At 40.2% G+C, this 12,539-nt stretch overlaps 1 long non-coding RNA gene across 1 annotated transcript; it reads left to right on the top strand.

Moving 5' to 3' along the window:
• Positions 1-971: 971 nt before the first annotated feature.
• LOC146273602 (uncharacterized) lies at positions 972-2,910 on the top strand. Its single transcript, XR_014766698.1, has 3 exons — positions 972-2,309; positions 2,495-2,563; positions 2,653-2,910. It is a non-coding gene; the product is annotated as an uncharacterized LOC146273602 (long non-coding RNA).
• The last annotated feature ends 9,629 nt before the right edge of the window (positions 2,911-12,539 follow it).

Below are 12,539 nucleotides of genomic sequence, written 5' to 3'. Positions count from 1 at the left end.
GAATGTTTGAGTTCAGTGAGTGATGATTCACCGCAGTATTGAGACACCAGATAACCTCCGCGCGCATCGTTGATGTGCCACCCATAGCCACCCTGATGTCGGCAGAGGTAGCTGTTAAGACAAGTTCAGTTGTTTTGTTGGATGGTGGTGTCGCTGGTGTAGCACAGAAACGGAAAACAGGCAATGGACAGCTGCAGCTGCTATCTGCGGTCAACGGTGGCCTTGACAGCGTTGATGCCCATCGAAGCTACGCTAATCTTCTTTTTACAATATGTACAGTAAGCCTGTTTTCAGGGACAGGCTTCAGCCATTATATAAACTCATGCTTCTCCAACCAGGAGTCCGCAAATGTATATTCCCCCATTTTGGAGTTTGTTTCGCGACATGGAGGGCGACACATCACCTAACCGTGCATTTTCCAAAATACGTGACTCGCTGACTGAGCACGTCGTTGTTTATAATCGTCATGGGGAGGAAAATAAATATATTTATGCATTCTTTTTGGAGTCAAACTCTTTGGACAAAGTGTGAACAAAATGTAATACCTTGTAAAATCGGGATTAAGACTTTTTAATACCTTCAAAGGGCCTTATTTTTTTTTTAAATGGATTGATAAACTTTTAATACTTTTAAAGACCCTGCGGATACCCTGATCTTTCGGGGTGCAGGCCGAAGAGTTTGGGGTCTCTTGCGCGGAGGCTAACCGAACTACTAGAAGGAGACGAGAGACTAGAAAGAAAGAAAAACAAATTTTACTGAGAAGAAAGAAAAAGTTGTTTTGCTTTAAGCGAAAGTTTTGTTTTCCTGAATTGGTTTGTTTTTACGGTAGGCTAGCCGAAGAAGCTCTGCTACAGTAGACCTACGGTTGGAGAACTGTTAGCTGCCTCAGCTGTGTCTTTTTTTCCCCTCCTACATTCTTCTACATTCCTTGGGGAAACCCAGAGAACTGACTTGGATTTCGTCTCCTGCACCCGATCGGAGTACCAGTGTTGGAGTGGGGTGTGAACTGGAAATCCTTACAGAGTCATCTACAGGTTGCTAGCTACTGTAGCCAACAGTCTGCTGGCTGCCTCTGAGAGATCAAGCAGAAAGAGCCTTGCTACGACTGGTAGGACAAGAGCCTGATTCTATTTGATTTGTATTTTTTGACTACCCTGGAGCCAGACACTTGGACCTGGGGCCTGTACTACGAATCAAGATCAACATGCTCTGGATTACTTTCAGTTACCCGGCTACGCGAAGCCTAACAATCGCAATCCCGATAAGTGGTATCACGACGGCGGTTATCATCTCTCTAACTCAACCCAGATCTTTCCAATCTAGAGACGTGCGCGTTCACATAAAAGGGCGGTGTTTGCACCGTATGTCCAATCGCAAACATGGGACAGAACAAGAGCCGCATATTTGACTCAGGAGGAGCAAACAATAATCATGGAATCTTATCAAACTTATAAACATATTATTCAGGCAAAGAGTAACACCGTTGCTGCTGCCAAGTCAAGAAAAGAAAACTTGCCGACGCAGTTAATGCATACGTTACATGACTTATTGATATTACTGGCCCAGGCACAAGATCTTAATCAATTACACTTGTGTGTTCCATAACGTTAAACTTATGTTGCTGTAATATTTTAGTTGCAACCCTGCCAGTGCCAAACGGTCCTGGGAGCAAGTAAAAAACAAATATAAAAACATAATTCAAAACGGTAAGTAGCAGTAGGCAATACTTGCACATATTTTAAGGCCAACAAGTACAAGGCTGAGTTGACCGAGTCAGTCCCTTTTGTAGGATATTGGTATTAGGGCCTATAAAACAATGAAATCTCGTGCAGCCAACAAGAAGAAAAGTGATATGAAGAACACTGGAGAGGGCCCTCCTCCACAAGACTTCACTCCTGCCGAGGAGCTGGCCCTCTCCAGCAATGAGGGTCGCCCAATGATGGAAGGAGTGGAAGGGGGCATCTCTTCGGACCCTGGTGGCAGCAGATCCGATACCCAGGCATATGTACAGGGTGTGTTTCAAGTAATCTGTTACCATGTTCATTCAACAAATAGTTGTGAATATTGTAGGAGTGAAATGTATTACTGTTCTCTGCAGTGACAGGAAATACAGTGGTGCTGTAATGTTGCTGCCACCACCCACTGTCATCCCACGGTGCCATACAGAGGTAACAGTGAAACTAATAATCATACGCCAGTATGTATGCCATATGTGGTTGCTGAATATTGATCAAATATGCCAGTCACTTTCTCAGATGGAGGCCCTAGATGAGGAAACTCTGTCAGCCTGCTCAGAAAACGCTTTGAGGGTACGCTTTTCTTTACCAGCTTACCACTTCTAACAAAGATGCTGAGAGTGTGTGAATTTGTGTCTGTGATTGAAGTGTCTGTAATGACTTGCTAATGGTGGTGGTCAGAACATGATACACAAGTCCTTAGATTGCTCATTTCAAATATGGCTCAATTGATTAAATTGCTTTGGTGTTAAACTCAGCAGGAAGAGGAACTTCTTCCTCCCCCTGAGCCTAGGGCCTCCACCTCAAGGCCAAGCCAAAGACATGGGGTAAGCAATGAAACACAGTAGTCAAATGGACACCATCAACTTTCTCCAAGTGTGCCTTGCAAAGAGACAATGCTCTTTATTTGTTTCAGGTTGGAGCAGACAATGCGAGGGCCCTCTACAAAAGGACCCTGGAGCTCGATATCAAGTACGAAAGGCTTTTAATTAAGAAAACAAGGCTGGAAACTGCAATATGAGAAGGTAGTACATGACTGAATGTATGAATGACTTACAATCAACTTACAGTCATACTGACATTCTTTTTCTGTGTTCCTAGGAAAGGGAGAACGCATGAGGAGGATGTATTTTGTTTTCTATGTTTTGGACTTTTATACCTTTTTTATGGCTTGTCCCAAAGATTTATTTTGTGCCTTAGTCCTTTTGAGGGGGTTTTCATCATTTCTTTATTTCAATGTTTTATTTATTGTTTGTGAAAATTGAAATAAATGTAAAAAAACATCAAAATTCAATGAAAGTAGTGAAATCATTTATTTAACTTGTGAAGAGCATTACAAAGTACCATACACATTGTTCTTTTTGGTTTGAAATGTTTTGGTTGGAAGAAACCCCAATTTCTGATATGGAAATTATCAGAAAATGGGTCAAAGCAACCCAAGGACAAAAGGGTTAAAGGGAGACAGCCCAGTGAATAGGAATAACATAACATGAAACCTCCCCAGTTGATAATTAGGTCAAATATTGTTTTCAATACTAGTTTCCTGTAAATGTATATCAATGAGCAAATGATGCATTAAGTTGTAAAATATGACGTAATTTGCATACATTTTCAGCACAGAAATCAGAACATTGGATGAAGACAGAATTCAAATCCTTGTTTCATTTTGTCACCATAATTACGAGTTCAAAGTTTCTACAGAGGGCACTCTGGAAATCTTTCATCACTCCATAATCCAAATATGGTAGCAACATTAAACACATTTATATTTAGTCATTTAGCAGATGCTCTTATCCAGAGCAACTTACAGTAAGTACAGGCACAATCCCCCAGGGCAAGTAGGGTGAAGTGCCTTGTCCAAGGACACAAATAAAATCTACATAGCTCAAATGCTATGGAACCAAAATAGCCCAACTGAAAAGTAGAAGGTAAAGAATTCCGCTACATGACTAAATGTAAAGAAAAATGGCTTAGCCTGTCTCCCCTTAAACAAAAAACTGCCGCGTTATAGCGTCTCTCACGGCCCTGCCAGTAGGGTAGTCGAGGGTGATGGGGTCTACCACATCTGGGCGTTGTTGGCTGACAGGTGGGGCTCTCTCCTTTCTTATGTAGGCCACATTGTGGAGCACGACACAGGCTGTCACCACTTGACAAGCCCGGTCTTGGGCCACTCGGAGGCCACGCAGGCAGTTGAAGCGTGCTTTCAGGATGCCAAAGGTCATCTCAGTCTTGACCCTTGTCCTGCTAAGGGCCACATTAAAAGCAGTCTGTGGCCGTGTGTTGGGGTCAGGATAGGGGGTCATCAAAAAGGGCTGGCAGGTGTACCCTTGGTCACCTACCAGCAATCCACTGAAGAGCCCTGAAGAAGAACATTATAATTAGCATAATCGGTATAACAAAATGCAATACAAAATGTTAGTTACAATTGCCATACCTTGCTCTTGTCTGTGGCACAGTGCAGACTCCCTAAAGATCCGGGAGTCATGGACTGACCCAGGTCACTTTGCCTCAATGCTGGTCACCATGCACTGATGATCACAGGTCATCTGCAAAATAATCTTGTGTTGAAATCCATCCACATAACAGCATTAAAGTGAGGGATACATCAATGTGAATTAGAAGGACTCCTCCTTTATCAGTATGACCAAACATGGTTGATGCTGTGGAATGACCTGCGATTTATAAAGTCGCCTTCATTCTCCCCCAGAGATACAGCAATGGGGATATGGGTGCATCAATTGCCCCAATCACCCTTGGGAAGCCTAAAGAGTATGATGAATTTCATATGCAATATTATTTATAAATGACGTTTAAATTTAAGTGAATATTTACCTGCTATTTCATAAAAGCCCTCTTTTATTGTCTGCGTGGGCAGTTGCCCTGGGAACACAACAAATGTGTTCACGCGTGCCATTAAAGCATTAAAGTGTTCTTGCTAATGTTCTCTGCATCACCCACACTGTACATGAAAGTACCTGTTACAAAATACCGCAACGCTACACATACAGTCTGTGGGACTGTGAGCGCACGGCTTCGATGTGTCGTATTTGCAACATACGGCTCAAGAAACTGGCACAGATAGGTCATTCCCTCAGCTGAAAATCTATATCGTTCATAAAGATGGATTATCATGGAATGCCAACGGGTTTTGCTGGTCTCTAAAAGTGCTGGCTCTTCTGAGCACACCTCTCAATATCCGCGCACCAAGCTCCACGGGGTCTTCTACGAATGGTGACGGCATTATCCTCTCAAGAATGAGTTAGTGGGCGGGTTTTTTTTTACCGGTTGATCTCTACGTTATCCTGCTCCCGACCAGGTTAGTCGTTCAGCATGTGTTACCATGGCGATCTACCCCGGTAACAGGTGATCCACTGTCGTAGTACAGAAAACCCTGGGTTGAACCTGAAGTTACCTCGCTAACGCCAAATCTTGATTCGTAGTACAGGCCCCTGGACTGATCACTTTTGTGTTGTTTTGAAAGACTTGTACAAAAATCGTTTGTGAGTGCGCGTGAGTTCACGCTGCAGCACTGTGTATTGTACCCATGCTGTGATTTAGAGATGAGGTTGGAGTGAGGGATTTTTGGTTGTTCTATTACTTGACGTGTGTATTGATGTATTTGTTGTTTTTATACTTGTACTTTCAATCAAATCAATAATCCCCTCATTTAATTAGAGTAAAATAATATCTGAAAAGTCAAGCCCGTTTTCCAAAATAAGAGTCCCACAATCAAATCAATATATTATAGTGATAATCCCATAGATATTTTAAAAGCAGAAATAAACCTCAAGCTAATAAGAATAAATAGATAAAAAAACTTAAGGGAATCAAGGGGAACAATTAATTGACACTTTCACATTGATTTGGGGAATTACTCTTTTTGTGTTATTGTCATTAAGTCAATTGCAATTGTTGTATGTTTGGTAAATGTGTTTTTTCATGAGAAGGAAAAAATAAAACAGAGGTAATAGAGAAACAAAATATCAAAAATAATAACAACAACAATTCTATTAGTTCTGAAATATAGCCAACGTGTTGTGTGTTTCATTCTGTAGTGCAAACAGTACCATCTTTCCAAAGAACCACCTATTCTGATACACCTCCCATTGATCATTATTATTATTCTCTGTCACCAATGTTAAAGTTAGACACTCGTTACAGTAGGGCTAAGACTAAGGGGTATACACCCCTTAAAACCAAGTAAGGTCGAGAGCGTACTTGAAACCTAGGGGTACCCAAAATACACTGCGCAACCAGCAACAATGGAGGCTAGATCGATCCGAAGCTCCCATAAATGTAAGTATTTTTGGCTTAATAATTGATTTTAAAATTATGACAGTCTTGTTTTGTGCTCTACACAGTCCTGTACATATATATTTGCAGCCTTGTTCTTAATTGAAAAGTTTTTTTTTTTTATTGCTAGTTTGCTACGTTACATAGCTGATTTGCACGTCCTGCATTTCTCTGACTAGCCTTGAACAAACTCCATGCATGTCTACAGTTTTAACAAACAGCATTATAAGCAAATTTCGTTTGATATCAGTGCATAACACTAGTTGCTTTTGGATACATTGATACGTGATTTGTATATATATACCGTCACACAGGGACGTCGGAGGAAACCCGCCAGCTGATCAGCTTTCGGGCTGGAAACGAGCAGAAGTTTCTAAAATCGAAATATGCTCCAAAGCACCAATGGGAGTGAGTCATGCGTTCATGTTGTAGCAATTCATTACTTTATTGGTACTCTATTATTGTAATAATGTTTACATAATTCCTGTTCATGCAACTGTACATTGTTGTTGGTTACAGGGCACTGGTGAAAGACATTGGGTTGGAGGAAAAGGTGACTGGCCAACAGGCAGCCAAAAAGTGGGAGAACAAAGATACAAGGTATGTAATGTTCCATTACATCTTCAATCTCAATGCAATACAATGAATGCATACTATAAGTTGTACGCATTATTTAGTTTAGTGTGTGTTATGTGTCCTTCTAGGAACTACAAACTCCCAAAACAGGGTCAGGTACAGACCGGCGGGAAGTGACCGCTGCAACCTGAGTATAAAAGTAAGAATATAAAACACTGTTGTCATGTTCATTGGGGCTTCAGAATAAGAATCATAATCAGAAAGGGTTTTTAATTGCCATGAATGTTTGCACAGACAAGGAATTTTAGTTGTCAGGAAGGTGCATAAATTCAAGATATGACACATGACACTTGTCATTTTCATGGGGCTAGCACATCGTCTGAAACTAGGGCAGCCAGTCTGTTTCTTGTGTCATTCCCAATAGTGATGGGCATTCCGGCTCTTTATCGTGAGCCGGCTCGTATGGCTCAGCTCACCAAAAAGAGCCGGCTCTTTTGGCTCCTGAACGGCTCTTTAAAAAATACATGTTTAAATTATGAATTTGACTATGATGGGTGTGAAAACAATTTGAATTAAGTCATAAAATAATACTCGACCGTAACCACATATCTTTAAAAATGCATTGATTTGTCATGGCTCTCCTCCGAGTTTTGACTACTCTCTGACTGTGTGAGTTGGCTCGGCCCTCCCTCATGCAGGATTGACAGGAACTAGTGATGTGTCGTTTGTGAACGATTCGTTCATTTTGAACAAATCCTTATAAGGACTCGGGAGTAACGAGTCCTCTCAACGAGTGATTCGTTCATTTCCTGTCTCGGTCTTTCTACGAGTATTTGGATCATTTTTCACGTGGCCTGCATAGGCTCTGTAGCTAGAGGAAACAAACGATTTGTTCATTTTTCCGACTCGGTCTTTCTACGCGTCTTTGGATACTTTTTTCATGTGACCCGCATTGTATTTTTTAGTAGAGGAAACAGTTTCCTTATTCCCTTTTGCGTGGCCGCTGTTTTAGTAAGACGTGAATGATATTCGCTCAACTCATCATACTGACTGGTTTTGTTATTTTCACTTTACATTTACACTTACAGTTTAGTGCAGTGTAATTGTTTGACGTGATAATTAAATGCTAGTGTGATTATACATGACCAAATCATACAAACTCATGATACATTATTTTAATGCAGGAATTTCTTTTGAAATAATATCTGCTGGTGCACATGTCATGCACTAACCTACATGAGAATATCATACGTGTTTGCAGTGGACGTATAGCCCCCCCCTTCCCGTTGAAATGAACGAATGACTCGAAAAAAGATTTGTTCTTTTTACTGAACGAGATTCAAAGAACCGAATCAGTAAAATGAACCGAACTTCCCATCACTAACAGGAACAGAATGTGAGGATGATCGTGTGCGCCTTTAAGTCTACAAGTATGTTTTTGTTGTTCTTTGAATCAGGGCCGGATTAACCATTAGGGCAACTGGGCACTTGCCCAGGGGCACAAGACATCTAAGGGGCCCTGGACAATGTCAACTAAAATGTTATATCACGTTATGAACGCAGTCCTAACTTTCCTTAATGTTAGTACCTTATTGCAACTCGTTCGGTCAAAATGGTATGTTAAATCACGTTAAAAACAGTGTTTGTGTAGTCTAGTAGCCAGTACCGCCGCTCCCATAACGCGCTGTGCGTAGGGCACCAAGCCTGAGGGGGCACCAAAAAATAGCCAACTGAAAAATCATAAAAATAGGCCTACTTATAATACCGATATTATTTTAGTATAGAACTATTAGACACGTATATTACAGAATAGGCAGAACAAGAAATTTATTTAAATGCTCACAAAAAGTTACGATGGTGCCCCCCACCGCCCCGAACAAAACAAATAGGCTACACAGTCAACTTCCCAAGCTCGCTGCGGGTGCCCTTCCCTCAGTGGGCTGACGAACTTTGACAGTAGGGTAGGTAAACTTTTCTAAAATTGGCTTAAAACGATAACAGGAATCGGGGGAAGAAAAAAAGAAAGAGACTGCAAGATGGTGCCCGTGCATCACTTTCAGGTAAGTACATGTTTCATAATTGTTAAATACGGGAAATGTGCTGCTAATTTAATGGTTAGCCTATGCATACACCAAACTTACTGACGTTATTGCTAATGTTAGCACACTCAAATATGTTTAAACTTAAGGGCAAGCTAAATTGAGATTTTACTGTGTAAACATTATCTATGCATTTTACAAGTAACTGATGCCAGCCAGCTGTTACTGTCTTACCTACTGTCTGACAAGATTTTACCAATTGAAAAACGGCTTGCAAAATGTTTATTTTACATAAAGCTCAAAGAACTATTTTGCGCTCGAGTAAAGGGCCAAAATATTTGCATCGCATTAAATTTGGAAATCCGAAACAAGCAACACATCAAACAGGGGGGGGAGGGGGGCCCTTGAGCCTTGTTGCCCAGGGCACAACATTGTTAATCCGGCACTGCTTTGAATTAGTCAATTATTTTAAATACAATTAAAATTAATTATTTCATAATCATTTAGTTTTTATAGGCTGTATTAATCTATTAAAAATAGAGTCGGCTCTTCAGATATGCGAGCCAGCTCCCTACGTTCACCTTCAAGAGCCGGATCGTTCGCGAACGACCCATCACTAATTCCTAGAGGTTTCATTGTATTCCATGGGTTCATGGGGAGGTTGGGTGTCATTTAAGTTCCCAAAAATGTCTTCATCTGGAATCAGTATGTCACCATTGTCCATACAGAAATTGTGCAGAAAGGCACATGAAGCGATTACCTATGGAAGCAAATCGTGACCAAAATTCAAATGAAAATGCATTTCCAGAAATGCTTTTTCATTTTAAGAATGTGGCAGCATTATTTGACTCATAAATAAAATGAGTAATCAATCATTCTATTTGCATTTTAATTTTCTTCTTTAAGACTGCTCATTCTTTCACTTAATTAAAATGAAAACGAAAAAGACATTTGAAATGTAATTTTCAAAATATGCCCCAGCAAATAGATACCAAAATTCAATTTGAAATGTAAAATTCGAAAATGAAAATGCATTTCCAGAAATGCGTTTTCATTGTAAGAACGTGGCTGCAAAATCGTGACCACAATTCAAATTCAAACGCATTTCCAGAAATGCTTTTTCATTTTCAAGAACGTGGCTGCAAAATCGTGACCACAATTCAAATTCAAATGCATTTCCAGAAATGCTTTTTCATTTTAAGAACGTGGCTGCAAAATCGTGACCACAATTCAAATTCAAATGCATTTCCAGAAATGCTTTTTCATTTTAAGAACGTGGCTGCATTATTTGACTCATAAATAAAATTAGTAATCAATCATCCTATTTGCATTAGCATTTTCTTCCTCAAGACTGCACATGTTATGCCATAATCAAAAACAAAACAGAGCGGACATTGCATTTTCGTTTTCGTGTTCTGCCCGCAAAGAACTGCCCATAATTCGAAAACAAAAATGCATTCTGAGCGGCGCAGCAGAGTGACGTCAGTAGCCTCTCTTCTTCAGCTCCCTGATGACCGAGCTACCCCTCTTGTTCGGTAGGGGGCGGTGTGCACATACGCATTGCATTACATGGCAAAATTTGCCGGGAAATTGATTGAATTGCCGGGTCTTTAGAGGACGCATCACAGAGTTAGCAACTTCATATCCAAAAATGACTAAAACAGTGCCAGAGCTACTGAGGGAGGCCGCTGCTGCTTTGGAAAATCACCAAGTATCTTCCAACACTTCAGTGGCAACACCAAATGCTCCTGAGCGCCGTAACAATGCTCGAGGTAAGATTTTAGCAAGTAAAGCTAGGGCCTAGCAAAATAACATGCATTCGTCAGATCGATTTATTATGATGTCATTACAACGAGATACACAGTTGTTGAGTGTTAGGGCCCACCAGCATCAGTGTTTTTTTTGTTAACTGAAGTTACAGCTACAGTAGATTAGCAAATTCACAGTAATCCATATATCAACTAACTTAAATGTCAACAACGGCAAGTCTGACATCAGTGTGTAATAAGCCTGGAGGCCATTACTAACTAGCTGCAGTCAACAAAGACCCTTGTAAACTTGTATACGTTTCATAGGTAGGCCTATATTACACTACTATTAATTTAGCATGATCTTGATCGTGATAGAAATTAAATTACATCATGCCATCTTGTGTTCTGCATTAAACATTTAACGCTAAGCAAAAAAAATCCATCGATCAAAGGAATTGTTGGACTGTATGTTTATCTCACCATTTCTGTTTGTATGTTTATATATAACTACACTTTATCCGTATTTTATTTTTTCATTCCGTTTCTTCTTTTTAACATATTCAAAATAAAGTTCAATTCAGTTTAATTTATCTTCTGCTCTTCCCTCCATATTTCTTCCAGCTGAGGTTTTGAGGTTGTTCAGTCCTTACCCTGCACGAGGTGTACAACGGAAGCTAACCTCACCAGCCACCATGACCAAAAAATTTAAAAAGACCACATACACTCACACTTTCTTCTGCCTGGCTAAAAGAAAGGACAGTGATACCCCAACCCCAGCAGCAAAAAGAGCACTTGAAAGGGCAGGTTTAGGGGAAAGGAAAATCACATTCCCAGGTAGGTCTACAAGTATGTATTGCATAATACCTGACTGAAAAATGTATTTACCCCAAAAATGCTAAAGAAAAATGTTTTACAAAGATATAATAAAGGTTTGGGCACATAAAAGAGGTCAGGTCAACCTAACAGAACATAACGCAAGAAATACAAACTCAATATAAAGTGAGTTAACTGAACAAACTAACAATGTAACTGCCCAAGAAAAGACAAAACAGACCTACTGAACTGGACACAAAAGGACAACAAAACGCATGTATATTGCCTTCTGTCTGTAATGTGCCATGTGCTTGAAACAAAGTAAACTAAATTAACACAAAATGAACTAGTCAGTCAGTAAGACCAATGCCTCAGCTGTGATACTTAAAATGTCAAAGATTGGTCAGCTAGCTAATTTTAAGGCACCATGATGTTGTAATAAAGCTCAAATGTTTACATTTTACCCCCAAACTGTTTATAATACTTTTTTTTTTCTCAGATAAATACCGTGGTGCATCTGACTTTTCCAATCACCTAGAATTGAACTTTCCACAACTAAAGCACTGTGGTGGGTTTCAACTCCTACGGAGCTGGGGCTCTACAAGGTCCTGGAAATCATTCCTTGCCCACATAATGGGTATACTCCAGAGGGCCTGTGCAACAAAGAACTTGGAGTGGGGGCAGCTGTGATTTACATAAGGCCACTCCAAAAAGATATTGACCTGCAGGTAGTATTATGTATTTTTAGTAGTATGTAGTATTTGATTCTCTGGAGAATGATAGAATATTGGCAAGGAAATCCGCAGCCAGTAACCCTCACAACTGAAATATGTCTGTACAAAATCCACCAAGCTCTAATGTAAAGAAAGATGTTTGATTGCGTGATGCATATTTATGTTACTATTGTCTCATTTATGCTAGGATCTTCCCAGTGTGACCCTCACTCCTCAAACAACTGGACCAATGGTGGAATGCGTCTACTGTGCAGAGATATTTAGCTTCTCTGAGATTCAAGTCCACATTGACTGTTGTGAGAAGTGAGAGATATTTCTTGTTTAAACATGAATCTACATGGTGTAAATTGTGAAGTCCTACAACATTTAATTTTCCTAAAACATCAGTTGACACAAAAATGGTTGTTTTGTTATTTTATTAGTGTGTAGGCTGTGAATCGAAAGGCCAGAGACGCGCTTGGTGTTTGTCCCTGGCTTGGGAACCACAAGTCACCTTTGGTTAGATTCTCAGGGAGATAATTGACTGGTTAATATCTGACTCCAATTTTTGACAATGTGCACAAGTGCGTTACCCGTAACCTTGAGCGCTAAACAGTT

This window comes from Hypomesus nipponensis, chromosome 9, assembly GCF_054491055.1.
Source record: "Hypomesus nipponensis isolate SF chromosome 9, ASM5449105v1, whole genome shotgun sequence".
Lineage (NCBI taxonomy): Eukaryota > Metazoa > Chordata > Actinopteri > Osmeriformes > Osmeridae > Hypomesus > Hypomesus nipponensis.
The sequence above is the reverse complement of the archived record's forward strand: the minus strand, read 5'-3'. Positions and strand labels throughout refer to the sequence as shown.